The sequence below is a fragment of the Nematolebias whitei genome, chromosome 6 (assembly GCF_014905685.2).
Source record: "Nematolebias whitei isolate Nwh7 chromosome 6, NemWhi1, whole genome shotgun sequence".
Classification (NCBI taxonomy): Eukaryota; Metazoa; Chordata; class Actinopteri; order Cyprinodontiformes; family Rivulidae; genus Nematolebias; species Nematolebias whitei.
The window spans coordinates 47,441,142-47,447,393 of NC_056503.1; positions in this window are offsets into that span (position 1 = coordinate 47,441,142).

The following is a 6,252-nucleotide window of genomic DNA, read 5'->3' on the forward strand; positions in this document are numbered from 1 at the left end:
CTTAAATTTGCATAAGGCTAAAGCTAAAAGCTAAATGGAGTAAAATGTTAGCTAAAAGTAGCCAAATGTTGCTAGAAGCTTAAAGTTGCAAATGGCTAAAAGCTAATTATAGTACCGTAAAAGGATAGCTAAATGTAGCTAGAAGCTAGTAGCCCAAAGCTAGCTCGTGATCCTGGAGCTCTGTTCTGTAAAGTCAGAGCTTGTTTTCTCACCCAGACGTTGCTAGGAGCAACAAAACACGCCGACCACGCTGCATTCGAAACAGTTCGGTTGTTTCGGATGTTTTTATGGAAAATAGCAGCCGAATCATGCGGCGTGAACGGTGAGGTCAGGGAAACGTTGTGTTACTGGTACGCAGCGCGCTGTGACTCAGCAAATAAAAGATTTTTACTCTGTCTGCAGCACAAAGGCCCCTATTGATCCGAGCGCCGAGAGATGTTCGAGGCACTTTAAAGTTTGTTACAAACAGCTGAATATGTTTGTTTATTTCAGCCGTTCTGAGGAAGTCAAAGAGCGCCTCTGTCTGCACAAGCTTGCTGGACTTTTCTGACAAAAACATCCCAACATGTTTTGAAGATGACCCAGTTAAAAGTGTCTGAGTGAACTTTTGTTTGTTTACCTCTGGGTTCTGAGTATCAGGCTGTGACAGCAGTTTCAAGATAAAATGTGAGCGTGACCAGATTTCTAACGGACTCAAACTTCTTTATTTAGCCAAATCTCATCCCTCCTGGTTTTAGATTTATTTTATTACCAAGTGCTTCGTTTACTACCGTCTGCTGCCTGAAAGGAGAAATGTATATTTATTTTCCAGTGTTTGGGTTTGTCTGGCTGTTAGTAAAATATCACATGTAGCAGTCGATATGACCCTCTCAGGAAGTAATCAATGGGTTTACGTCTACAGCTGATTGACTACTGGAGTCAACCTGATTCGAGCTGTCCACGCAGCTTATCCCGAGCAGGCATCACAAAACGAGACAGAACTGGGCCAATTTTTCAGGTTTTAAACAAAAAAAAAAGTTTGGTAGTAGCTGAGAGTCATTCCCAACACTCTGAGAACTAACAGATTGCAAAGGTCTTGCATGAGAGTGCTCCCTAGAATTTGTCTCGATTAGTTTAAAAAAAAAGTGCTTTTCATAAAAATTTGATGTGAGGAAGAAAAAGGTTCTCCCTGCAGTTGAAGTGCATTCTGGGAAAATGTTTGACACACTGTAGTGAACCTGAAAGAATCAGGATCCGTGTTTTTACTGTTTTTACTGTTTATGTCTTTTTTTTTTTTTTTGATCGACATGTTCCTTATGGGGCGGCACAGTGGCACAGGTGGTAGAGCTGCCGCCTCTCAGCGAGCATGTCGCCGGTTCAAATCCCAGCTGGGGATCTTTCTGGTTGGAGTTTGCACTTTTTTCTCCGTGCATGTGTGGGTTTCCTCCCACAGACCAAAAACATGCATGTTATTCTGATTGGTAACTCTAAACTGTTCCTAGGTGAGAAAGTGAATGGTTGTCTCTTTGTGTCCCTGTGATGGACTGGAGACCTGTCCAGGTGTCCCCTGCCTCTTGCACAGTGATAGCTGGACATAGTGACCCCCGTGACCTGAAAAGGAAGAAGCGGGTAAAGATGATGGATGGATGTTCCTTATGCGTTCATTTGTGCCACTGTTCGTTTCTTCTCGTCCGTCAGTTCTCCTTTGCTTCAGCTCCACCCACTCTCACCTGCTCCCAGTCCGTTCTTTACCCAGGTGTCTCCACTTCCTCGTCAGTCTCACCAGTCCGTATATCTGTTGTTAGTCAGCATCAAGTATTTCACATGCTCCCCAGTAACTCCTGTACTTAAATTCAAAACAGTTCAAGACAAAAACAACTGGACTTTATTTGTAACAGAAGACGCTTGTCTTTTCATCCGAGGAGCTTTCTCAAGTCAAAGAGCAGAGTGTGGGGTTCGAGTTATAAAGGTGAGATAACATAGATACATTGCCCTATCAATCCTCACAATAGGGGTTCGATAAGATCTTTAAGGTTTAAGGCAGAGGGGCCACTCTGGTCACATGGATGAAATTCCTGATATGTGTGAAAATGAAGGTATCGGGCCTAAAGCTGCATTATACGTTTTTGAAAGTTGAAATCTGAGCTCATCCTGTGCTTAATGCCTTGAGTTTTGTACGGTAAGTCTTTCTGCATTTTATTTACCAATAAAAACAAGTTTATTTCTGAGCTCCTCGTCTTGTCTGTAATCCGAGTTTAAAACGACATAAGAACTACTGTTTTCATGGTCACGCCAAATAACGTGTTTATCTATGCACTGCTGTGATCAGTGAACAGATGTTAAAGATAAACCGAGGTAACACAAAAGCCAGTTTCCAAATGATTTAATCTCTTAAAGAGAAAGAGCTATCAAACCCGACCTCGTCCCAAATGGAAAAAGTAAATTTCCCTGGATGCTACATCAAGAATTAACAGTGATTGTTTAACAGACATGTTTAATTTGATGAGCTACACTTTGATTACTTAAATAAAGCCGTTAGCAGTGAACTTTCCCAGCCAGCTAACAAAAACCACTCCAAGAGCTCGTCCAGGAGGACCCAAACGAACCCAGAACCACACCTAAAGCTCTGCAGGCCTCACCTGCCTCAGTCAAGGTCAGAGTTCACTTCCATGGGAGAATTTCAGGACCAAAACCTCTGCTGAGCACGAAGAGCATAAAGGCCCGTCTCACATTTAGCAAACATCTTTTGGGAAAATTCTCTGAACTCAACAGAAACGCTACATTTCAGATAAACATCATCTTACCTGCAGTCAAACATGGAGGTGATCCGAGGCCGGGACGACTCGTCTTAAAAAACATGAATTCTGCGTAACAAATGTCACTTTTACACAATTACAAAATGTGTTTGATTAAAATGAAGCCTTCGGGTGTTTTTGATCTGATCGTTACAACAAATAAAGATTCAGTGCAGATTATTTTATTACATTTGAACAGATTAGAAAATCTTCTTGAGAAACGATGCGCCCTCGGTCGTTTCCGTTCGATCGCAGACGATCGAGGCGACGTTTGGTTCAGTATCTGCAGCTCAAACCCAGAAAGTCCCCGACAACAGACCGAACCAGCGGCAGGATTAGTTTTACCTGCGAGCTGGACCCAAGAACCTGAACGAGAACCAGACAAGACGACTGGAACCAGAAATAAAAGAAAGTGAAATTTTCCTTTCAGCGACACGTTCAGGAAGAGTCAGAAACCAACGTGCATGAGCTCCTGTAACTGAAAGATGTTTCTCAAGTGTCACCACAAGTTTCAACAGACCTTCCTGTCACATTTATTTATTTCTTTGCTAAAACCCAATAAAATCACAAATATATCACTTAACCAGAAACTAAATGATCATTTTCTTTGTTCTTCTGCAGTCAATGCTCAGGTTTGTTCCTTTGTGAGAGAATATTTCAGATCTGCATGAATCCAGGTGTGTGTGCGATGAATCCAGATGTGTTAAAGAAGTAACAGAAGTTGTTTCAGCATATTTACATAAATATCAGCTGAAGGTCAAGGCTCCGTGTTAATTTCAAACCAAAAGATGACATCATCATTTCTGCTGATTGATTCAATCAGTTCCTAACAGTGCTTTAAAGAAAATGTTTATTCTTAAATGTTGGAGTGAATTAAACGTTTAATTCCATGTTCATTTTAACCATCTCACTGTATTTAAGTTACGTATGACGTTTACATTGTTACTTTTCATTTGTTGTTTTATTCTTTTGTGTTTATTGCATTTGTATTGCTTAAGCGGCATGAAAAGCGCCTTCATATAAAATGTATTATAATAATTAGGCCTGTCGCGATAAAACAAAAAATCAATTAATCGCACGATAAAATTATCAACCTCATTTTCATTTATCGGCGTTATCGTTTCTTCGTGTCTCTCTTTCTACTGAAGACACTGGATGACGAGGCCAAAATCCCATTTTTGGATCGTTAAAAGCAGCTAAGCTGAGAAGCTATACGAGCTAAGCTAACACGCCGACCTCGGAGAAAAAAAACCTCCGTCTTGTCGAAGCTCCAAAATTCACGGTTGAAACTCGTGCCTTCGTGTAAAAAGTTGTTTTTCTCTGCAAAAAGAAGCTGAGAACTTGTTTACTGATTTTTTTTTTAATTAAAAGCTTTGTGTGAAAAATGCTATGCTAAAGAGCTCAAACCACAACGACTATCCGCCATTTTGAGAACTCGAGAGACAGCCCATGTCACGTCAAGGAGCCTCCCTCCCATTTTTCTTAAAGAGACACGCTGCTCGCTCCCTCACTATCCATCCTTCGGTTCAAACAGTCTTATACTGCCATCCGGTGGTCAAAAAAGTTACTACACACAAAACAAATTAAACATTTCTTCTTAAAGTTGACAATAATGACTAATTATTGTCAAATTTCAAACAATATTATCATTTATCGCAATAATTTCTGAGACAATTAATCACCCAGCAAAATTTGTTATTGTGACAGGTCTAATAATAATAATAATAATTATTATTCGGTTCAGTTGCAGCTCTGTTCCCAGAACAGCGGCAATGCAACAATCTGGAATAAAGTACAAAAACAACATGTCCAAGTAGTTTTCTGTTGCAGGAAAAATGGTTGAAAAAATAAAATGGGGTTAAATAGAAAAATGAAAATTTTGACCGACTGGAAGTTCTCACAAAATGACCTGCAAATAACTGAAACACCAGCTCATCGTAGACCTGCAGAATCACTGGAACCCCCAAGGATGCAACAGAATAATAATAATAATAATAATAATAATAGAGATTATTTGGTCAAAATGATGAAAACAATTGTTAACGACTGTAATTTATTAGTGTCTACAAATGAAACAGCCAGTGACGACACACATTTAAGATTCAGATCCTGAAACGTTTTGTTTTCTCTGGAAATGAGCACAAATCAAATAAACCAGTGGTTCTCAAAGCTGGGGTCGGGACCCTGAGGTGGGTCGTGAAACCACAAGTCAGGGGCCCTGAAGAGCTACAGAAATCAGATTAACGTTGGAACAGATTACCAACAGCTTGTTTAGACTTAAGAGAGATCAAAGCAGGCGTCATGGATGAAAACAAAAACATACAAAACGATGGTTCCATGTTTGAGATGCGTCTGTTCTCTAAATATTTCCAAATTTAAAGTTGAGCTGGAAACTCAAAAGTTTGAGAACTGTCAGTTTAATCCAGCGCTTCTCAGACTGTAGGGTCTGACCCGTCCTGACGGGTGAGTGTGTGTGTGTGTGTGTGTGTGTGTGTGTGTGTGCTGTAAGTGGAACTACCGTTTAGACTTTGTTCCAACTTGGACTTAGTTTGTGCTACACAAACCACGTTTCCATGGCAATTAAATGGACGGACCACATGCTGCACAGTGTGGAGAGTGGGTCCACTCCTTATTTATCAGACGGCGCACCACCCGGTTAGAAGTAATGACAGAGTTTCTCTTTCTAACCTGATTAATAAAGTGGCTGATGAGACGCTGCTTCAAATCCATGAAAACAGAAATGAGTGGAATTAAGGTGAAGGGTTAGAGATTAAATAAAACTAAACATTTAAATGTTTATATAAATTTTTCTCCCTCTAAGGTGTGCTGCAGGAGGAGGATTTAAAGGCTAAACTGCCCCATTTTTGACCAATTAAAATCTGAACTTCTTGTATGACTCAACAACAAGTGGATCATCCAGCTTTTTACCATGTGCCGGTCCAAAACCCAGAACTTTTAACAGCGCAGGGCAAATCTGTGAAACGGTGCTGACTGTAAAGATGTTCTGCCGTTCAGTCGTCCATAAAAGGCTTCGCTCGTTTCTAAAAAATGATCAGAAACCAGATTCTGCACTGAAAACCATTGAAGCTGGATCAGGATCCAACAGTCAGTCCAGACCATCAAACCACTGAAACCACAACTTTTAAACATGATGTAGAACTGTTTGAGCAGCTGGACTCTTCATCCCTTCCAGTTTAGATAAAATGATGCAGAACTGTGACCAGTTTGTCCCGACTGGTCGAACTGTTGGAACGTTAAATTCAAAATGAGCCAATTTTATAACAAAACTTCTCAGTTTGACTTGACCTCCTATTTTTAATTAAACAGTTGAAAGGATTAGCAAAGATTTAAATTGTTTGACGTCCAGTATAATGTTTATAAAAATGTGTTTCACAATGAGCCGAGTTGAGCAACAAACAGTTTGAAGGTGAGCCGACCTTCAAAATCATCCACAACATTTGAATAAACGTGAGCAGAT